This window comes from Temnothorax longispinosus, chromosome 5 (genome assembly GCF_030848805.1).
Source record: "Temnothorax longispinosus isolate EJ_2023e chromosome 5, Tlon_JGU_v1, whole genome shotgun sequence".
Classification (NCBI taxonomy): Eukaryota; Metazoa; Arthropoda; class Insecta; order Hymenoptera; family Formicidae; genus Temnothorax; species Temnothorax longispinosus.
The window spans coordinates 19,506,084-19,530,705 of record NC_092362.1 but is presented as its reverse complement, the minus strand read 5'-3'; the positions used below and the strand labels follow the sequence as shown (position 1 = coordinate 19,530,705).

General features: G+C 41.6%; 1 long non-coding RNA gene across 2 annotated transcripts in view; it reads left to right on the top strand.

Moving 5' to 3' along the window:
• LOC139812788 (uncharacterized) overlaps positions 1-24,622 on the top strand; it is a 66,659-nt gene that overhangs the window by 33,423 nt on the left and 8,614 nt on the right. The window contains exon 3 of one of the 2 annotated variants that reach the window (XR_011731938.1): positions 22,132-24,393. The exons of the other annotated variant lie outside the window; for it this stretch is intronic. This is a non-coding gene — a long non-coding RNA (uncharacterized lncRNA). Of the gene's footprint in view, positions 1-22,131; positions 24,394-24,622 lie in introns of those variants that run through there. 2 annotated transcript variants of the gene reach the window in all.

Here is a 24,622-nt window from a genome sequence, read left to right as displayed (position 1 = left end):
AAATTATATATTCGCACAAATTATAAAACTATACAAAATTATTAAACAATTAAATCATTAACCATAAAAATTTTTAATGATCTATATAAAATAAGAATTCTTAAAACAAAATTATCGTGGGATATTCTGCTGTAGTACAAGATAAAAATTCATATGCAACACAGAGATGTATGCATTTATTACTAAACAGCTATTATCTTATTGAATATGCAATACGCGCTGCATTACTGTAGAAATTACATGGGAATATCGTGCTGTAAAACACCAGCAGACATCGATAATTGGATCTAAGGCCCGATAGAATATTACGATCTGTGGAAATTGATTCTGATAGAGAGTAGCGTAGGCTAGCGGCGCGCGGTCTGAATTTACCCCGAGCAAAGTATGGTAAATGGACCCAAAGTTACTGGGCTTGCTTCGCTGAAAGGGAGCAAAAAACGGAGCACTGTATGAAATTCATAATGGATGGCGGCCCCTTTTAAGCGGGCCCCGTCCGCTATCTTCTCTGCGTAGTACGTAGGTCTGCCGAATATGAAAGTGGAATCTATTACGCGAGTAGCCTCCGAGGGACCCCTCCGCGGGTCCCATTAAGCAAATTTGAAATTACGCTTGCAAATTTCGAAATGCAAATCGTCGGCTGGTGGGGGTCGCGTCTACGCTTTTTGCGACTATAAATTTCCGCTTTAATTGGATCGGATTATTGTAATTCTGGCCCGGGTTATTTATGGGGCCTTTCAGTTTCAGGCCTTAAACTCGCTCCGACTCGCCCGCTATTCTCAATTCTGTCTCTCCGCGCGCGGCACTTAGTACCTCCACCTCTTCCACGGCCGCTCGAAACTAAAGGTTGAATCGGTTATTAAATTATGGCCGAGCTTCGTGTCGGCTTCTGTCGGCAGATGAACAAGGAGCGACCTGCTTATGCACGCCAAAGACGGGCATTGTTGGTGACCAATTTATAAAACATGTCGCAAGAGTACTCGAGTACCACGACTTCATGCGTCTCCACGGTTCACGCTCGATTTTCGATGCTGACAAGTCTATTACACACGCGAAAACTCGAAACGATCGCGATCATTCGATCGCTGTCTAGACTCGGTCCAATCGATACAAACTTTGAAAAAATCCGTTTCATATATACACAATATATTTAATGCACACCGATGACTGCTTAACCCGCTGCAAAAAATGTGCCGCTATAAAAGGCGTACATATGCCGTGCGCGCGAAAGCCGGTGAATAGCCGATGAGTATTCTGCATGACTAAACACCGAACAAAATACGCGGAACCCTTTTACAAGCCATCAATCAATAAGTAACAAAATGTAAGTATCGTCGAGCGTATCTTGGGCCGCGGCTGCTTGCGTATTTTTTTTTTTTCGCCGTCGACTCTGTTATCCGACGCGCCTCGCGGCTTCCCATGCTGACTTGCAGCTACAGATCCGGGGCCCCGACCTTCGCGAAAGGTAAAAAGATAAAGAGAAAAAGCGCGCGCGAGGCGAGAAAATTTTAATGGCGCCTCCGCCAACCGTTTAGACACAATAAACGTCAACAGACCCGGTTGCGCCCTCCTTACACCTTTTTTTCCAGCGAGTCATTTTGATTTCGGTTGCACGCGGCCGGCATCTGCGCGGAGACACAAAGATCTCGCGCGATCCCCTTTTAGCAGGTAGGCATTAAAATGCGCCGAGACTATTAGCGCACGGTGATATTTCAGTTTCGGTTGAATCGCGCTAATGGCGGCTGCCGAAAAAGGGTTACTTTGACGGGATATTAAAATTCATGAAAATTATGCACGACTGAAACTGCTACGTCGGCATGCCATGTGTCGATTTTTATGTTGCGCCCTATAAAAATTAAAATTCATGATGCTGTTCGTTAGAAAGATGCTACACTATATTTTCTACTGCTACGCAGGTATCCCGCTACGTTTCAAAATAGACTAACACTTTGCCGCGTAACGACGGTTTCTTCGAGAAAATGTATTAATGAAAGAAGAGTTATTTTGAAGATAGTCGGAGGACCAGACATCGTAATTTCGCTGTGAAGAAAAAGAGATTTTCAATTTCTTAATAGACAAGGAAATTGGAAAAGATTTTTAGCGCTTGTAATTTATTTATAAATCCGTTCACGATTTAATTAAACAAATAAATTATACGTCAAGAAGTGCTCGAGGTCATTTGACTCGGCTTGACTCGTCTCGCCTCGTGCTACGTTAAAAACGGAAAGTAGACGGAGCAGCGAGCGATAAGCAGTTACATAAGAATGCGTCCACCGAATGCATTTCCTCGCGTCTACTGCATCGTACTTATTCCGCTGGCGTTTTACACGGGTCGGTGCATCGATTAACCCGCATTACGGAGAGCTCATTGCTAGTCATGCACGCTGCATCGACAAGTCACGAACACAATGTGTAACGCGCCAGCCCGAGGAAGAGAAAGACTTTAGCATATCTACCGGATATCACGCACAATCAATTCTCACAATTACACTTCATACATTTGCAGTACATTTGCAGTTTCGATAACCTTTTTTATGCAATGTCCCAAAATTTCAATAATGTGACATTATACGGTTGTTTGGCACAATTTTCGAGAAATCTTGAATTATTAGTGATACCATTACATTTTCAATCTGCTAATTCCAAGAATCAATCGTCTGGTATCTTAAATCTAAGCTCGTCAAAAGAATCGAAAAATTATAGCCTGGAAATCCCCAGGATTCGAAAGCGTCTCGACGCAACGGGTAGACAGTATTAATGTTGTTTGTGCCCGATCGGCTCGTTGCACGATGCATGCGATCGTAGACACGTGTGTCCACCTGTTATGACTCAGCTGATCTTAGGTACCTCCTCAAGCCAAGTACACGGCATTCTCGATGGAGCTCGTAGGTGATCGTGGGATATTCAGGTCAATAGCCTCGCCGTGATCTGATCGTGGCGCGAAGTGTGTCGGGCACGTCAATACGCGGGCGAAGGATCACAGATTTATCGCTCGCATCGATCATCGCCGGACAGCATCGCGTATCGCCCATTACGAGACGAATAAAAACCGTGTTAGATGTGCAAATCAAGTTTCTCGCGTATGCTGTTTTTATTCAGATTCTTGCACGGACTCAGTAAGATCGTAAAACGTATTGCTTTCGCGTATCGCTAGAGAAACAAATTGTATCCAACTAGATCGAATTTTCAGATCAGCCATGCAGATTTCATCGTGCCGTCATTAACATGTACAAAACGTTTCATATTTCTTTTTTTCTTCAGGAAGTAATTCATACGTCCAGTTACTGTTTTAAAGAGTATCTTCTCTGCGAAAGGTTAAGAGCACGATTCGCATACGATTTCGAAAAGTAGGACTCACCGCGATCCTGCTCGTTCTCCTTTTTTTGTCTTGTGAGATAAAACAGTTCCCCCAGGACACTATATACGAATCCGACAAAGGACCGGCCCGAAAATGTTGAAACCTTAATTTATATGCGATTTCGCGGTCGTCCACATTCTCACAAGACTCCGGGGACCTTCTATAGCACGGCGTACAGGGAATTGATTTCGATGCAGCTATTTCGCGACTATCTCTAGAAGACCGGACCGCCTTTCTTTCGAAATGCTGCCGTTGTACATCGTCTCCGATGCTAATAGAAAACGATTTCTGGATTATTTCTCTACGTCGCGATGGGAGGAGAAAGAAGAGGTACGATAAAGGGAGATGCGCCAACGGTAGCCACCCGGGTTGAAGGCGAAATACCGGGAAGGCAGATGCCGGCCTCTATGTGTCTCGTATCCAGAATTTACATTCGGTCGGACCTGCTAGCTAGGCCTAATCTAATACCGCAGAGTATTTTATGGCAGTATTTATACCGGGGACAGTAGGGTACTAGTTTATATAACAAGTCACGGCAATACCACATGTATCCTTAGCTGGAGAACCACCAGCGACCCTGACCTGCTAGTCGCGGCGATCTTAAATCACACGACGATCCAGTCTATAATTTTCTCCTTACAACTTGTAGCGGGCTTTTAGAAGCGCTGAAAGTATCGCAATATCGAACGCCATATGTGAGGAGTTAAAATATTAAAAAAACTACTTTCTATTCTCCAGTCATTGTTGATGAAATATTTTAATATATCTCGATAGCGTCAGGAGAAAAATTCCAAAGGAGATCCGGCAGTAATACCGTTTCTTAACGTTTGTTATTTCTTCCAACGATCTCATCATGACTCGTTATACTCGTGACGAGTCACTTTGTCGGCGCACAATTATTAGTTATGAGTGTCTCTCTCTCGCTCTCTCTCTTTCTTTCTCTCTCTCTCTCTCTTTTCAATCCCCTGATGATTATATTTTTCATAGGTCACGTAAGTCAGGTTAAATGAATCGCTAAATCGTCTCAATATTGTGACTTGCCAGAATAAGGTTGGATTTGCATAAGAGCTCGTTAGGTGCCACGGATGGTGACCCGTCTAATGCCGGAATATTGTTATTCAAATAACCGCTATAGGTACGACGACCGTAGGTTTGATAATCCACGATGATATATCGTATATTAATGACAAACTGAATACTATATGCAGATCGGATTATAGATATAGACGGGGCGTTAAATACCTACCCCACCGTACAAAATTAATAGAGGGCCCTATCATGCCTGATCGATCAATCGCATTGATCTATCGCGTATGAAACGCATCGATCGAACGGCACAGATAAAACACTTGAATTCACGAAGAATAGAATCAAGTTCCGTCGAATGACTTCTTTCCATCGCGTAAGAGGATCGGTCAAAATTAAGCCCCACTAAGGTGAGCTTAACTCGCACCCGATGCCATTGTAATTTAATACGTCCTGCTCTGTATTCCATTGTGACATATTGTATCATGACATATCGTATTGCTATTATCTAATCACATTCTTATAACGTTTTCAATAATTAACGAATTATTTAGAATAATAAATATCAAAGAAACGGCGGATTGCGAAAAAGCAATCTCTATCCGATCGCGCTCTAACAAAATCATGAGTATAAAGCCAGATTCAGACAAAGCAATCAAACACCACGTGAACAACTTGGTTCACAATCAGTGGACAACGGTGATCATTCACACTCATTGGAGTAAATTTTTAATTCGTAATTTGTTTACGCTCGCATTTGCTTAATCGGGATCCAGCTTAATCACAATAACAATCAGAGATAAATAAGGAACATTTAAAATTAAAACATAATTATGAATTGTTATAGTAATTTCTTCACAAAATTCTTCCGGAGTTTGCTCCGCCTTAGCCGTTAGATACGAGTAAAAGTAATAATACATGCACACGGTCCGTACCTATAAGTACACAGAAACGAGCCAATATGCGATTCATGGGTACATGTTATATATACGTACGGGCGTCCCATAAAACCACATCATACGCGCGTTTACGAGAGCCGAGCCGAATTTGAGTATGTAAATCGCAACGACGCTTTTACGACGCGCCAGCTACGGGCTCAGGCTTCGAGAATCGAAAGGGTGACACCGTAAAAATCTCCATGTCACGGCACACGTGTCGCAAGAGGGGTGTTTCCTTCGCCCCCCCCCCCTTCTCTCGTGGCAAGAGAGCTCCTCTCAGCATCCGTTTTTCAGTCGCTGATATGTTGCCTCACCTGCCGGCAACTTTTTTTTTACCGAGACTTTGCCGTTCAAACGATCGGCGGATTCGTTTAATTGGACACCTAATGCTTGAATTAGGGGCGCCTGTTTTTGCAGCGTGCATATTTTACGAATCGCTTTTTACGAGCGGTCACGCCCACCGAGCTACGCACATATCTGTTGACACGATACTTTCCCGGTTTGTTTTTCAATACGATATCGATCTTTGTGAGGCTATTCTCGACATATTTCTAAACGCAGCATATAGTTTTGTTATTACAGAATGTGGAATAAACTCGTAAATGTTTTATCTATACTCTTCATCATAAGCGTTCGCGTGTCGTTTTAGATCTTCACCTAAAGATTTGTAACTATATTTAATTTCAAAAATAAAAATTTAATTATTACCTAATGCAGATATATAATAATGCATCAATTTGTTATGTATACTAATTTGAAGACTCCTATGAGGTCTTTAAATCGGTTTTGGTAGAATGGCAATTTACGGACAGGTGTGTCAGACGGTTAGCTGCATTACAGGTGCACTTTCGAATTTAACTAATCACGTTTCCTTGAAACACGCTCTAAAAATTCCTTCACACACGATAATAATCGTTACGTAATCTTTTGTTAAACGTCCTCTTTTTCCTGATTCCCAAATGTATGGAAACTTGTGTAACGAATACCTCAACGAAACTTCCTATTAAAGAGCATAATTATTGGAATTATCGATAGTGGCCCTCCTCGTAGAATGATCCCAGATTTTCACGGAACAACCGTGAGTTTAACGATAATTTTAGGTTTGTAGGGACAAGGCGCCCACGAAGGGATTCCTATTAGCGCCGCTAATGAGGCATCGATCCGCACTCATTTTCATAATACCATGTAAAAGTTTATATTACAAATAGGTGTTCCGGGAATTCTCGAAAATCATGTGTGGCACGCATCGCGTTTATCCCGAGTCGCTGCCTCGATCATCGACGATCGTTTCCACCTCCGCTCCGATAAAACTACGAGCTTTCGTTTATCTGGTCCAGTTTGTTGCCTCGCGACGCGATACTGCCACGAAAACGATATTCTAGGCCGCACAAATCGCGTAATTTACTGTTCCGACAGTGAAATTACGGCGCAGTTTACATATAAGTTTCAAGATAAAAAGATATATTCGGTATTATGTAAGTTTGGTCCTGCGATACCGAAATCGATACATTACATATTTTATAAATAACGATTTTTGCTATAATTAAAGCAATTGAAATTATCATAATTTCAACAAAAGCTTATTTTATGTTAATTCTTAACAAATGTGTTATTCATTTTTTTGTTAATCGAGGTAGCGATTGCATTCCAAACGCATTTAATAAGGAGTCGTTCATTGAACATCAAAGACTAGTCACAGTTCTTCGATTTTAACAACGCAATAAATCTTGAATATAATACAAATGTCAAGTTGATCGCTATAATACACCTTTGGACATTGATTTATACAGCTGTAATTATGATACTTAAAGCAAAAGTATCAATTAACTTGCTGCGCCTACACAGTGCATCCCTCGTGTTACTGTCGGCTTATAATCATGCCGCTCATTCAAAGATTTCGGATAACACCGTAGCTGGGGAGTTCTCGAAAATACCGTAAAACGTATTACACTGTTTGGGACACTAGTCTGAAAGTCGAATGGGAGGTGCACAAACTGCGTAATTGCACGAGATTACAGGTCAGAAGGACCTCCTTCGTGGAGTCACGACGTTTTCTCTGTCAGTTAAAATACCTTTCCCTTCCGTGCACCATAATTACCGCAAGGTGCAAACTTGGAAAATCTTCCTCCATTTTTCAGTAATTCCAGGTTGCATAACAGTACCATCCATTAAAGAAACAGCTTTTTCTTTCTAGTCATTTCATTTAATTTACACCGATAAAAACAATACAATCATATCCTGCGACTAAACGATTTAGACTGTTTCATGAAATTGTAAAAATTAAGATAGAAAATATGTGATAAATATAGAGTGGTATAATAAATTTGTAAGAAAAAAATTGTAGAAGTTGCTGTATCTTTGAATATTTCTTTGTCAAGGGAAATCATTAAAGTGACGAGAGATTATAGAAACACGTCGATTCAACGATGAATATCTTCAGGGTTCGAAGCGTTGTCCGGCATATTGATATGGTCCTCTCTTTTCTAAACTCCAAAGACGAGGCGTACCTGTGCATCCGCTGATCATCAATGATATTTTTGGCGCCTATAGGCGACTGCATCGCTAATGAATGATTGCAACAAAAAAAGCTCCTCATAGAGGAAGCAACAATCAAGGAATAATGAAAGAGTGGTGCAGGATTCTTCTAATGATATTCCAATCTCATACCGACATGATGCTCGACTATATGCTTATTTCATTCATAAATCGTTTGTAATAAGAATAGCGCAAGTTTTTAATGGATATCTAATTTTATTTGATTTTTCGAGGAATAAGTGTAATTAGACATATGACTAAAATTGATTTTATTCGCTAATTTTCGTAGAAAATTTGGGCTTCATTTAAGGTTGCTTCATTAGTTTTTAATTCGTCCGAAAGAAATTATCTCTGTGAAAGAGAGAGACCTCCGGGAATGATCAGTTCCGAAAAATGGCACGAGATCGTCACGTGATGACTATAATTTCAAATTAGTCCCTGGCAATTACTCGTTTTAATGCGACATGATTATATTTTGAATAGGCCAAATCAGATTCCCTGACGAGCTACGAAAACGCTAGTAAGGAAAAGAGGTTACTATCGTCGGAGAATTTCGAGCAGACAGCTGCCATTTACGATGGCGTCTCTAGGACGACTTTCGGAAACGTCCGCAACGACCGTCGGAGAAGCCCTCGGGACCGTTCTAGGGACTTCTTTTCCCACCCTGTAATTTCCGCGTTCCGTGTAAGGGGATATTTTCGGAAATTGCATATTTTGGATAACCATCCTGCAGGCGTCGCCTCGTGGTATAGGAATTACTCCCGATGGCTTTTTAAACCGTTAAATTAACGAAACCTCGGCGCCCCTTTTGCCATCCGAGACCCTCGTTTTCACCAAAGGACAAGAAGTTTCTGACGTGGGTGAAACGTGTGTGCACACTGCGATAATACATCGGGGTGCAAAATCCAATTTAAAAAGCTGTCGAGGATAGATTTTGCTGCAAAGGTTTATGGCCTCTTTAATCTTTCATTTTACACTAACATCTTTTTAGCAATTTCACATCGTGGAAATTACTGAAATTCTCAGGATTCAGTTAAAATTGCGATAAATAATTTACAATTTATTAATTATAGACGCAAACATGAAAAGATATCGATTTGTTCGACTTTTTAATTGCTATACGCAATCCTATAAAACATTACAGAACAGATTCCTTTTAAAGCGAGAGATGCCTCTTTAAAAACATCGCGAAGAACTTTTATGAATAACATAAGCCGGCGCGTAAAGTTTTGCACGAAATTCGGCCACATGATTAATGTGTTTCGTGTAGGAAATGACCTGCTTTCTTGCCTCCTCCGCCCATCGTCCTACGTCCTACGAGTCGAAACTGCAGGTCGCTGCAAATGCTGCAAAGAAACGCTCTTTGTGATGACCATAACATCTGCGCGTAAAATCGTTTCATTAATCGAATATCCGATTTCTATCAGCGTATCTGTTGAACTTTGCGATATACATATATCCAAAATTGAAATCGTACATATACAGATTATATTTATGCAAAAATTTCACATTCGATGCAAAATTACCGGAAATAGTTAGACATAGTCAAAACTTCTTAATGAATTTGTACATGCTTAGATGTACGAGACATATAGACACGTTTCACCATTAATATTCTTTCGACAGTTTACCTTTTTGACATTCACGGCATTTCTTTCCTGCGCTATCGCGCTCAACGAAGACCTATGTCACATCGCATTAAAACAACGTGTCCGAAACTATTGAACCTGTCCGGAATCTCATGTTTCCATTGTTTGATCCGTTCTCAACAGAATCTCTGGAATTTATCGCTGACAACCATCCGACAGTGGTTGCCTCCTTGCAGTTCTATCCAAAAATATTATATTACACTGATTATATAGCCTTTGACGCGTACCGATCCGCAGTCGCCAAATTTTCATGGCAAAATATCTACCTCGAATTTGATACCTAACAATGTTATCCTTAGAAAAGTTCCTTATTATTTAAAACAAATATTAATCAAGTTTTTTTTACAAAAATATCATTTACATTTAAATGTATTTAAAAACAATATTCTTAAAAATTGCTTAAAATAAATTCAGAATTTTCGCGGTTGAACGTTTTTTCAAAATTTATTACCGGATTGGGATACTTCACCGATTTAATGAAATAAATAACACGTTGCGTGAAATGTTTCGTCACGAGATTTACGAAGCGACGTAACGCAATTTACTGTCACAAACGCGATGTATTACGCGCCTTTACGAGTCGCGCTGGCGCCTCCCCGAGTTCCGGGTCCCGGACGACACCGATTTTCGATTGGAGTCACGAGGGCGAGGCTTTCCTGTTTCCGTGATTCACGGCCGTGATGTGTGACGGTCGTTTCCTGGCGCCTGCGGGGTATCCCGCACGCCAGGACGTCCAGGAGTCATATAGGAGATACTGTCGCGACATGTGTCGTCGTTATGATCGTATGACGACATTCGTATTCAGACGGACTCATATCGCCCGTTCATTAATAAATTGTTTATCGCATGCTCAACCGGCGCGACGTCAATGAAATAACCGATGTTTCAGGAAGTCGTGTCTTAACGGCTACCGTGTGTACCTGATGCGATTCGTAATTGACTCTAACGAAGGTAAACCATTGTATCTTGTCCATTATGGTTGTCGGATATTACAAGAGAAATAAATTTTTCGTGACAAAAGAAATTGCTGCAACTTGAAAAGATGACGGCAAAAAGGAATGACTTTGTTTCAACTTTTAACGGCGCAGGATAAAATAAATGTTTGTGTCTGTATGTGTATATGCATCGCGTATTCGCAGCATCACAGTTTTCGAAATAGGGCGCGGCCGCGTTTTATCCAGCGATTTATCCGCGGTAAAGAGTGAGAGGCGGAAGGTGCAGCGGAGAAAGGCGTAAAAAGGGTCTGTCGGGATGGCATGGGGCGGAAAGGAGCGCCCGCGGGTGCGGGTGTCATTGTTGATATACAACGCGGTAAGTGCGCGATAAGTAGACCCCATAAATTCAGTCAATCAGACGAGCCGCCTCGCGCCGCGGCGCGGCGGCCCTTTCCCTTCACGCACGTGGCAGCGGCGTTACTTGTGTGCAAGCGGCGCGATGCACAGGTCGGTCAACATTACGTGCACGTCGTGTGCACATCGTGACCACGCACGCACGCACGCATGCACTCCCACGCGAAAACCTGAATCCAACGTCAGGACTGTTTATCCGCGAACGTCGAATGCATTCCGGCCGTTTCAGAATTTTGCCATGCAGAAAAATCTCTCGGTAAATGTACAGAAACGTTATGCGATCGCGTATAAAAAACGCGGCGCGGGTGGTCGATGAAATTTACGGTATTATAGAAATCGAGAAAGAAATTCGAACGGTGGATTTCTGTCTGGCTCCGAATTGGAGCAAGAATGAATAAACGTCGGAAAAAACTTCAGTATGTCGAATATTTGAATACTTAACGTACTGAAAGCAAATTTATAATGGAAACGTGTGCGCGATATCCACGTAATGTACGTTCGAAACTCGATACGCAATATCAATTATATTGTAGAAAGTACACCAACGTAATGTCGCAATTTATGTGATAAATGTACCTCGCGAGATTTGGTACTCGAAATAAGTGCTACATTCGTGCTCGTGAGTGCGCTCGACCGATTACTCAACAACGTAATCCTGTCAGCACATTAGTAATTCTTAACTTACGTGACCTCACCGCGGTATCTCCTCTCATTAATTGCAATTAAGTAAATCCCGACGCGCCCCGCTACGCTGCGCTGAGCCATTATATCGAGTTCCTCGCGGCGATGCACTTTCCCCGTTGCATTTTTAGTCAGTGCGCGAGCATCGCACATTGATAATAAAATGTACGTAATATTATATTCGAGTCTTAATTGCAAATGAATAAAAAAACAATTCACAGATAAGTTGTGAAGATTATAACATTACAAAGTAATAATAAAAATTTTTGTAGCATAATATGGTTGCAATTAAAGCACACGTCTAATAAATATATGGAAATATAAAAATAGAGATATAAATTGGAATATTTTAAGCTTGCTATAAATTTGTGATATATACATATAAATTATTGTCCTAAACGTTTATTATACGAATTTTATAATCGTGTATCTCATAATTTTTATTAATCAGGATCATAAATCGTCGAAAACGACGAAGACTGCCAAGGTGCCGAGAAATTTGCATTTCCCGTCCGGAATTCGTTTGTACATCGCCAGGTGCACGAAAGTTCGTGTTTTGTTAAGATTTGTGTTTGTACTTCCTGTGATGCATCGTGCCGGATTATTCACCGCGGTTAGCCTAAGCTGTATCGAAAACATCTATCCGCGATAATGTTCGGAGAGATGACGTTTCTTTGCGGTCTTGAAAAAATATTTACAACCATCTCTGTCGTGACCACAAAGAGGAGCCCGACGAACACGTTTACTCGCACGCGCAGGTCCCGGAAGTTTTTCTTCAATAAATAAAAATCAATATATCGAAGCGGTCCGGCGAATCGATTTAATAAACGAAATAAACGGGACGGTTGCGGATCACGAAAAGCTTCGTACATGCTAATTACACGCTCGAGGGCTCAAAAAAACGCTCGTTCGCGCCTATATACGTGCTCCGTCAATGACAGTGAAAAAGGGGTGCTTAACTGCAAGTTAAAACGCACTCGATCAGGATTTAAACATTCGATGCTTTGCGAAGCGAAGCCTCGGAGCATCCCGAAAATAAATGCTGCACACGTCCGTTACGGTTTAAGATAATAAAATGCATGTAACTGTGCAAAATAAGTTTGATTAAACTACATGAACCTCCACACAAGCGGCCGATAACTCAATAATAACTTTTACGACAGTGATCTTTAATCCTTCTTTATTATAACATAATATATATACCGTTGATCTGCGAGACTTTTCTCGTTGCATTATACTAACATGAATAGTCTCGCAGAGAGATAAACTATAATATATATATTATATTATAATAAAACGTTGAGTCAATAATATATGATCCTGTGTTTCAGATGGTATCTACTTAAAAATAGTGGATCAAATTTTGTACGACGCTTTCGGATTTACCGTTAACGAGAGCCGCGATTTTTACACGGCTATATCGGCCCCTCGCATGTGGTATCGCGTGTCCTGATGGTCCTTCGCCGCGTATGTCGAAGTTGCGTGCAACGCGCGGTAATCTACGGGCCATTAGCCACAATCCCATATACATACGAGCGGCACACGCGATACGCATTCTCGATATCGAGTATCCATGGGGGAGAACCGGAGCGACCGGGACATACGAGACACTTCCTCGTACAACGATGAGCCGCTTCTTTTCATCGTTGCCTCCTTCGTGCATCTCGACGTCATCGCGCGTCATGCGGCGCGGGTCCTTCTCTCTTTTTTCACAGGACCGTCACGGGGGGTAAAGGAGATGCAGTCAGTATGCTGCGTATAACAGCTGTGACACTCACGTCAATGTGATCCACGTGCAAGTGCAGCGAACAAAAACGAGATCGCCAAGAGGATCGCCCTTTTAAGGCGAGAAAGCAACGCTGTGATTAAGTCGTTGCGCGTTCCTGCATCGCGAGTAGGTTCTTTATTTTTTGTAAGAATTATTCGACTTCTTTAATGACAACATAAAATTGTATTATCACGTAATATTTCAATATTATCATCGTTATTACCGAATTATGCATATTAGTAACAAGATCTAATTCTCTTATTACATAGAAATAGTTTTTTCCTTTTATCTTCTTCCTCTCTTCTGTATCTTCTGTATCCTCCAAGCGCAAAATAACCGGGGAAGGGCGTCTCTTCAAAATTTCCAGACTTCTCTTTTGTTCAGCTTGTTAGCAACGGTCTAGTATAGACGTCCGTGCTTATATCAGCGCTGATATTTCGCGCCTTATCCGGCAGCGAGATTCCGACACCACCCTCGGTTGTCCCTCTCGGCGAAAATACATAAATTAACGCACTTACGTGGCGCCCGCGGGCCCCCGTTGTTGCCCCGCTACACCTGCGTTTCGGGGCGCTGAGCGCTGACAATTACCCGGCAATCGATGTATCGCCCCGGGGTGGAAGCTCAGCGCCGAAAACAGCCACGAAAACGAGAGACGGCGAGTCGATGTGAGGGGGAAAGGGAGGGCACCGACGTATATATGGCAAATTGCAGGTAATTGCCGGCCATTTGTTTGCAAGAGCATACAGTGTTCTCCAGGCTGCTCCGACCTCCGCCAATCCTCATCGCGAGCATCCACAGGAAGCGGCAAGAGGGGGCATTCGCTCTCTCCCTTCGCTCTCTCCCCCAAAATTGCGTGCTTCCTCGCGTACGGTTGTTCAGATAGCAGCGAGGAAATCACATTAGGTACCCGCATTGCGACAATATAATCCTCCGACGAACGGTACTTTGATTCAGAATAAGAACGAGTAAAGTCTATTTACATCTATTGATACTTAAATTGATTGATATTTGAATACTCGGATACTGAGATATTCAGATCGAACAATTTTATACTTTTGTAATTATTTTAACTGAAAACTATCGCGTATATTGCTGCCTCAAAAAATGTTTCTGCGCCCATGCAGCTCACCCCCTACCACTCTTTTCGGCATCATCCCCTCGTCTAGTCTGCTCTCCATACGCCCACGAAATTATACAGCACGTCATTCTCCCGCATGCTCTAAAACTTCGAAGGCGAAAGTCGTGAATATATCCGCCGCGCTCTCGGCGGCTCCGGGAACTCTTTACAACGGAAGAGCCGGCTCTCGCGTACGCGCACGAGCGATCGGGGAATTACTCGCGATTAGCCCCGCGGATACTGCACCGAATATACCAAGGCATCGCCAGGGTTTTTAAGGGGGACGGTTTCGAGACGGAGAAAGTAGCATGGAGAAAAATTTTCGTCCAACCGTAAATTGCGTTTGTGGACTTGCATCATGATTAAAATAATTGCACGAATGTATATGTACGAGTACAAATACAGAGCTTGGCCGATATACACGATAAAAATCATTGTAACTTTTTACGAAAGGCCCGCCCGTCGCAGGTTTAAATTGCATAGGTTTCGTACCTGCGGCAGTGAACATTTAAATCTCGCATAATTATTAGTTGTCAGAATGCAAAAATGTGCGGGAATCCAGTTGTTTTTATAACACAAAAGTATGAATCTCTTTGGAATTTCTCAACCTTTGTCGAGATTGACGAGGGCCTGAGTGCCTCGTCGAGACCTTTTTACATCTCGTAGCGGTGTCTTTTATCGGCAATATAGAGATGTAAATGTATTCGATAAGAATGGAAGAAATCGAAACAGAATTGCATATCGAAGATCACGGCCGTGGTAAAGTTTTCAGTTCTTATCCGAAGCAAAGCGACAGAAACGAATCGGCCGTGACTTTATTATCGTCGCGTGGGTGAAGCTGGCCGTTCCGATGACCATCGTGGTGCACGCGGACGTTACAACTGTGGTAATAAATATAAAAGAGTGTTAAAAAATCATAATGAGTTGTAAAACTTCGATTTAGGTATTTACCGAAGAAATGATATATCGAAAGAAAAATTTATATTCAATATAAAAAGAAGTAATAAAAACATTTCCAAAAATAGAGAACATTATCGAAATGATGCATTTCTTACGTATTTACGATATGTTAACAATATTATATAACAGATGTTAATCTCACGTGGAATATATTGAAAGGATAAGTCCGTGGCTTATTAAATGTCATTTCAGCCGACTTACGAAGAACGTAATCTGGCACCGCGCATTTATTCTTGCGAAATATCGTCGGATATAAAAGCGGAGTGAGATTGGACGATAATACCTCCGACGAGAAACAAAGTATAAAACTTACGGCGCGCTTTTGGTTCTGTAAATTCGCGACAGTGTGTACGCGCGCGCACGCACGCACGCACGCAAAACGAAACCCTTCCCTGGGCCTGGCAGCCAGGACGATTTACAAAGCTGGACGCGTGTCTTTTCGGCGTGGAAGAAGCCGACCGACCCGCGTGTGGATTTGGTCGCAGCCCATTGAGCCGACTGGAACGCCGGTGCCCACGCAACGGGCATCCATCAAGGGCCCAAACGGCAAAGGACTTTGTCGAGTAATGGCGACTCTACAAAAAGTCCGAAGGCGTGGACGAGATGGAAGAACGGGGACGTGAAGAGGGAGTTGAGGGGGAGAGAGATGAACGGGCCCTGAGACCATTCTTAAGGGCCTCATAAAACCAGCAAAGTGCCACGCCGCCACCCACGTGCCTTCTTGGAGAAGCGAGAAAATACGTCCGAGGTGCAGCGAGACGAGGCAGCTGGTATATATCGAACGCACCACTTTTTTCGCCTCTTTAATTTCACCACACCGAGTGGGATTTTTGCACGCGCATCTCACCACGCTCGGTGACGGATTTCTTGATTATTCCGAAATAATAATCTCAAATTGCACGATTATACGTAACTAACAATGCAGACAAACTGTATTTTTTTGCAGCGCAGCATTGATTATAATGCCTGTCATATGAAGAAATAAAAGCAATTTGCTAATTTCATTATCTAAATCATTAAAATTATAAAGATAATTATCAAGGCAACAAATACGATGCATTTGCATATCGAAAGAATTTTTACTCCGTATATATGATAGTATTTAAAAATAAAAATCTATTTTTCCACGTTTTTGTGGGCCGTCTCAAGAAGTACATTCTATAGCGAGTTCGTCTGAAGAGCCACCTCTCCTCAACCGAGTGATCCTCGAGGATTCTGCAAAAGAGCACCGAGGCGAGTCAAATCTTAGCAAAATGATGAATGAATTGAGCCCCTACAAAGTCAGCGAGACCTTTAGGTTTTACTCATTGGTGTTGCACTGTTGAATTCCATTCGCAGTCCATTCATGATATTCCTAGGAACCTTGAATGAACTTGGTGCTCCTTGCAGCCTCAAGAGTTAAGTGCGAGCAAAGAAAGAAGAACATCGAAGCAGGACGATTGGATACGCGCAGATGGCTAGTTTCTTTAAACATTTGCTGTACTTAACAAAGGAATGTTAATAAAACATGCGAGTTGAATAAAACGACTGAGAATAAGAACATTTTTCGTTCGTTCTTTAAAGACTGCAATGGTAGAATCTTTTCAAGATAAAACATACACAAAATATTTGTTTTATTTAGTAAAAAGATAAATGAATTTTTGTACCTAAATTACTGTTATAATTTTTAACTAAATGAGCCATTTAATTACATTTATATGTATCGGTAATAGTGTTAAAAATACTATAGTTATTTATTATTATTATCGTATATGCATTAAGAATAAAAAGGAATATTCGGAGTCCCTTTTGGGCAGTTTTCTGCTTCGCACGTCTTGGTCTTCTCAATTTCCCAATAGTTCTTTCAAAGGATGCCAACGGAAAAAGCAATAACCTACGCTCTTTTTCGAAAAGCCGCAAAATACGCGAAGCTGATGCTTGGTCAATAAATCGAACAATTACTTAGCCAATAATAGATGAGGAAGGCGATTCATTCGAAGTCGCTTCCTCTCGGTCACCAGCCTATTGGTTGCAGTGAGAACGCGTAACAAAGTGCCTGCAGATGGGCCATCTGTCATAAATGAACTTCGAGCATCAATGAACTTGAAAACCGAGGGCACGACTTATTTTGAATGACTTTCATTGAGTCCTTTTAGCATATTCGCGAGAAAGAGGCTCCCAACTTATGTCTATTCCGTATATAATTTTATTAAATATAATTTAATAAAAGATGTTTTATGTTTTCCTTCGTATAAAATTCTTGATTAATATGATTGTTATCTGTTATTTAACATATTTTTATAACATTATCTATTTTCTATACACAAGAATGCAATTTGTGTATAACGTTTCTTATTAAAATTTTTTAATATAGATTGATATGCTTTGAAATAGAGTAGATTTAGTAAAATTCACTTAACAAGTAATGAAATTAGATTTTAGCAATAAATATCGTGTAAATACCTGCAATATATCGATTAGCTTTTACATTAAAAGGTATGCACAGAATGTTGACTTATCTGAATGTACTGAAGAACCACTGTCGTCGAAAGGTGCAAGAGTGAAAAGTGAAAAGGTATAATGTCACCCCGAACGGTGACCAATTGGAAAACGTGACAATAGGAGGGTCCGGAACGCCTTCCAGACTCTAGCCGAAATTCGAGTGCACTCAACTTCGAGTTTTCCGACAATACGCCGGCAATATGTCCCTGCTGAAATTGTCGTTTATTGGCGACACGATAGAATGGGAGAGCGATCACGCGATGTAAACGTTTGGAAAATGATTTTTATGCGGCTTTGATCTTCCGATTCTCACCGGTCTTTTTCACATGTAGTCTTCGTTGTAAATATATATGCAACGAGTCTTTGGCATAATCAATTTAACATCTGATCTTCGTAAACGGAATCGACACAATCGCACGCACATCCATTCACTCGCATAATAGATGATAGCCTTTGTCTACGCCGACTCCCATGGAAAACAAACGCTGCGGCTATAAGGAGGTGAAAAAAAAGTCTTTTTCCTTGTAAGATGTTCCCCTAGCCGAGATGTTTGGCATATTTGTCACATTCGAGTAATTCCACGGTTGTGTGTGCACCTGCCGCGGCATGAGAAAAGCAAGAGGACACCGTAAGGATTCATGGTTAGCACAGAGGATAGGTAGCTCGGCGCGCGCTTGTTCTTGTTTGTTTGTTTCGGGTCCATATCTCTGGGCCTAATCGACTGTGGACCAAAAAACTCGCCGAATCTCATTGGAATTTTTGGGGCAGAAGTGAATCTAGATAAAAATCGGTCCCCGGCTCGTGCACGTAGAAACAGTTTGAGTGAGGATTGATGTTGACAGACGGACGCCTCGATACAATCGTGAGAAACACTTTTAAACTTTCGACAGCCATCGATTACGATAAGTTCTTTGTATCACGCTTTATACGATAATTTTTAAATCTCACACATATTGTATTTCATATTTTGGTCAAAATGTGCCGATCACTTTGATCGCATTAAGACATCTTCAGGAATTCATCATTATAAAGTGCGAATGAAATGATACAATATCTACAAATAGCTCTCAAGAAAGGAAACTTGAAAGAACTTGAGTGCTCACCGTGCGAGGATCCGGAGTAATCGTTTCTCAAACACTTAGGAATGGTTTTTTGACATGAAATCGCACTACTTGCATCCTCCTTGGCGGAATTCGCCACATCGCCATTTAAGTACGTCGCCCTAACAGCTCCTGACGTGTCCAGAGGTAAAATAATTGCCGCGTGATGAATGTGCGCAGACTGTGCACGAGAATTCCAACTGCCTCTCACACTCCCCGAACTTCATCAGTACATTAAACTTGTTATGGTTTTATTGTCGTAAACACCCTGCGAAATTCCAGCACCAAGATTCGAGTTCTCTTACCAAGATTACGAAATTAAGCTTTAATGTGTTACATAAATTCTTTCGGCGTTTTATCAGATAATACTGTGCTACATACATGTTATATATGATAAATGCAAAATATATAGTCCAAGTAGGAATTCTATACCGAAGAGTTTTATGTGATTATAGTGTTATGTGAAACTTCTATATCGACGATGTGGAATCATTCAGTATTGTAAAACCTAAATCCTTGACAACAAGCGAAGTAAATAATTCGAAATTCTCTGACCGAGATGTCCGTGAAGATATACACCGAGGTCCCACCGCGCTGTGTATTTGGCGAACCAATAAATGCATTTGCAGTCGCATTGTGCGATAACATGCGGCGCATACGTGATGTGGCAGAGCGCAAACGAAAAAACAACATGTGTGATTTAACGCGAGAGAGGAATCGATATCGGGAACGGAGAAAGTTTCGTATACGTATATATAATACGGTACAGCTTGCATTGCATCCAGCAAAAGATCATATTACATGAAACGTGATAAATACATATGTAGCAGTCCCTGAAAATCACGCATTAATTTCGAATTAACTTCAAATATTTGCACGTTCAGTGAAATATTACGTGCAATCAGTAAAGTATAACATATGTAATATACCAGTAAAGCAATCAGTAAAGTATAACATACGTAATATATTAAGAAGAATTTATCAAATTCTGACAAATACGTATAAATAACATACTTGAAATTATTCTCGAGAAATGAGAATATGTTTTTCTGACAGTAAAGAATCTTTTGAGATCTTAGATGCCTTGGACTCTCTTAGCTCTGTTAATTCTCTTAGTTCGGTCTAACGCTTCTCATAATATTTGCTCGTTGCCGAAGATGGATGATGTCGTGGGATTGTTTTAAGACTACGGAAACACTGAGCGTTGAAGCAGAGAAAACCGTGACGCGTCGTGATGAAGAATGATGACAGAGACGGTCGTGCGTGGATTTTCTGCCGCTTTTTTACGTATCTCTCATTCTCATGCAACATCTCACAAAATAATCGTCTCTCGCAAAATATATTCAGGATAAATTTTTAAAAATAAGATGCTATATTATCATTTTGACAACTCTAGAATAATTAGATTGATACGAAAGAATTATAAACGCTTCGTAAAATACTTTTGTGCTTTATATTTCAAAGCACTGTCGACAGATAAGAATACTAACGCGGATCGCCGTTCTATCGGTCTTCTGCAAACAGAAATTCGCCGATCACCGGACACAGAGCGTTTCCGATGCTTTCCGAAAGCGTTGAAGCATACAAAACGAATTCGACAAGACGGCGGGGCTCGATTCGGCTGTTCACGGACGGTGGGTTTTTAATGACTTGTACAAATGAAGTTTCGATAAAAAGGAAGACGGTCGGAGTCGGCTATCGCGGAGCAAACGGCAGCCACTTATCGCGGACATGATGAAGAGAGTGCAGGGTGGGCGCGGCAACCGAAATGCAACATCGTCTCCGTCTAGACTCCATTTCACGGTATAACGCCGCGTTCTGCCTCGGTAAGATAAAAGCCGCCAACTGGCTAACGAGACGGTATTGTTTATTTTCCCATTTAGACCATCGCGCCGTATAACCAGTCTTTATTGATACGGAGCAGATGCAAGTTATAATAACGGCTCTGATGTGGGCACGGCTCGATCATGTACAAATGCATGAAAAGTATTCTAACCAAAATGTATACGATCTCATTAATACCACCAAAGTTAACTATAAATGACATTGCGTATGCATAACAAGAATGTACAGTGCATATAATATAAATATAAAGATGCTCTTCAGTTAAATTGGTTTTTAATATCTAAGGAATGTAAGAAATGTATTTAAAAACATTTCCGCACGTAAATGTGTCTGCACAAGTGAAATTGTAAAACTATTGTTTTGTAAAAGTATCCATATTTTTAACATTATAAGTTAGAAGTTAAGTCGAGTTCTTTGTTAACTTATTCATTACCTTTATCAGAGGACTTTTAAAATTTTATTTCAAACAAATCAAAAGTAAAGTAAAAAGTTTTAGAGAGCCACAAAGGAATAAGGAATAAAGTATTTTGTAAAAAGTACGCGGTAGTCCATTGCGGTGACGTACATTCACGAGAGCTGCGACGTCTTCATAGACTTGAATCGACTCTTCCGACGAATCGTTTCCACGCACGAAAAAGCCAGGATGGTTCCTTCTGCGCGTTAATCCAATACTAGTTTTTGCAGCGGACCAACTTTCAGCGACGTCGACGGTCGTTCATTGTAAATCGATAGGTTCTTTGCGAGCCGCTCGCAGTCGATGGCAAAAACCGAATCTCAACTTCTCCCCTTAGTCGTACCGATCGCCGGACTCCCGAGGCCGCTCATCGAATAAATATTTCCTCTATCTCGACTTCTCCCTTTCAACAATTCCATATCGCGGAATCCGAACGGACAACATCATTCAGGCAGGTGCTCGATCGCGAAATCATTTCGCCAACTTATTCTTCTCTCTCGACTTAACGATTTCGCTGAACGATCTGCCGCATACGACGATATGATAATCGAGATAAAAACTACCGACGATCTCCGTTACGAGATACCGATCTGTGTAATATCAAAGTGACTTTTCTTTTGTGTAAATATTCTTAACCTTTATTTGATTTCCTCTTAATTCCATAAATTCTTCTTCATATATTTTACAAATATATTAGAAAATGATTTAACTGAAGAATATTTTTGTTTGCAATTATATTATATCTATACTGTATAATATCTACAATTAATTCTGTGATATTAACAAGATCATGTATACCTCGGTTAAAAAATTTTGACGTTAGATTTACCTATTACGCTTACTCTCAATCTACTTTATCATAATTGTTTACAGGTAAAGGGTTGGCCTCGTGATGCACCGAAGAAACCGAACGAGAATATAATGCACCCCTTCTCGACGGATGGAGAGAATACAATCCAGAACCGCAAGCGAGCAATTCGTATACAAATGCGATACTTGAGTGGCGACACTTCATAACAGGGCGATTCAGAAACTGGTCCAGGCTCCCCTATTTTGTTTCACCCCGAGTAGCGTGCCCCATGACAAAGGAAGGATGAACGAATCTTTGTTGTCGCTAACAACAAGTGTAACGGACGAGAGGGTGTTCGCGTAGTGGAAAATCATCACCTCATAAGAAACTGCAATGATTCGCTTTTTCTATTAGTATTCGACCATAGAGCAAGATCGAAATATTTTCTATAAGGATACATTACAACTACCACGTAAAATCACTTTTCTTGTTGTTAGCGGACTAATTAATGATAACTTTGATTACTATCGACCATTTATTAAAAAAGTTACTTTCATATTTGCTTCATTACAATACGGATATTAATGAATCATGAGTATCATACCAGATTTTGAATACTCTGTAATCGAGATTGCAAAATTCTAAAAGATACCGGTTATTCGTTACGCGCATACTATCAATAAATAACATTTATAGAGTGGTCATGTTCTCGCCGCTCCCTCCCAGAATCTTCGTATGGTTCCGAGCGAAAAACTACCCCACTCGAAGGACGAGTTTCGTTGCGGCAATTGCCCATCTGATAAATGATTTGCGTATTCAAATAATTTCGAGCCAGCCGGATCTTGGTCCCTCGACATTTTTTTTCTCGCGAAGTATAACGGACGAACTGTCGTCCCCGTGTGCAAAGAACGGACACTCGATTAGAACCGTTGGAAAACGCGCGATTCTTTCTAGACAAATAACGATAACAAGTCGAGTTATTTTAAGTCGCTGACGCAAAATGATAAAGCGAATTGTCGCGTGCAGATCGCAGGTAACCATGGATATTCTCTCGCGGTGCACCACGCCGTGATACCCTCTCGTCCCTTCGCGTTGAAAAATGACGGTGCCAGGCCGGCGTCATTAAACTTCATTTACAATCCACACCTCATTATAATACAGCCGCATGCGCATCACGCTCGCACAAGGTGGGGATACCCGTTGAGATTAGCCGGGAAAGAGCAACTAACGACTGGCGGCGTCGACGACACCGAAAAAAACTGCTTTGCAGCGCCGGCGAAAGGGCCCCGGAGATGCCGCTCGGGCCCGGGCAATCGCTCATGATTTCGCTACTTTTTGCTCATCAATTCAAGCCACGTCGTCCCTTGTGCCCACCTCCTACCCCCGCGCCTCCGACGATAGCAAGAACGTTCGCGGAGTGCCTGGAGTACCACCCTCGATTTAGCATCTTATGCGAGAATCTTACCGTCTTCTCCAAGCAATTTAACACCTTCCCAGACATTTGCCTGCATCAAGATGTTACGGATGAGTTTTTTCTGTAACTTCATAAGTACACCGTGGCTTATTACATACATGATGTACTCGTGTTCCTTCATGTACCCTTTAACTAATTTGAAATGCATTTACTTCTACACAAAGTTTGAACAGATGCAACAACTTGAAAACGAATAGCATCTCGAAATTTTTACCGGGAAGAATTAAACTCCAGACAAAAATAAGCATTACCTCCTTACGAAATTATGTCAACCAAGGTAGAGCTTACCGCTCTTGTCTCGCGATAAAGAACCGACATCGTTATTCGTATACAACACATGCAAGGGACGCGCAACCCTTCTCCGTACTTGAATGGCGGCCAGTTTCACGTTAATCTCCCGGCATTGACGAACACCTGACCGCACAAGCGACACTTTATTGCGTAGGGCAGCGTCGCGAGCACGTTGCATAACGAGGCCCCGAAGGAAACACCGACAACAACCCCTCGGAATCGGCGAACTGTAAACCTCAGGTGGCCGCCGCGATTGTCACGAGGGACATTCACACCCCGAAAGGAGATATTCTTGCCCTATCCTTTCTCACGACATGGCACGGCGATTCACCCTTCTTCATCCCCTGCGATCATCTCGAGTCGCCGCGCCGTCTCGCTCACGTCGCATCGTCTGCTGATTTCGTATTCAGGATGTCCCGTCGACCCTCATTGCGCTGCTGCCGGCCCCCCGTCGACTCGGATAAACCCGTTTAATTGAGATCATCCTTACCCGTCAAAGCGTCGCGTCGATCCTCGTCCCGATTGAACGACAGGAGCAGGAGCGATCAAATATTCAGATAAGAAATACTACTCGGCACACAGACGAAAAAATCGCCGATTGTTTCACGGACTTTTACTCCGACCGGTCGCAAGTAAATTTATACTTTCGCTTCATGAACGATTTAAACATTACCGGACCTTTCCAACGGAAAGGTCTGAGAGTCTGTACATATATGTGTCGCTGGGTTATCCTATGTGTCAGTAGGACAATATGGAAATGAAAATAAAATCGCACACAAACAAAGAAAGAAATTATGTTAGTCCAGTGA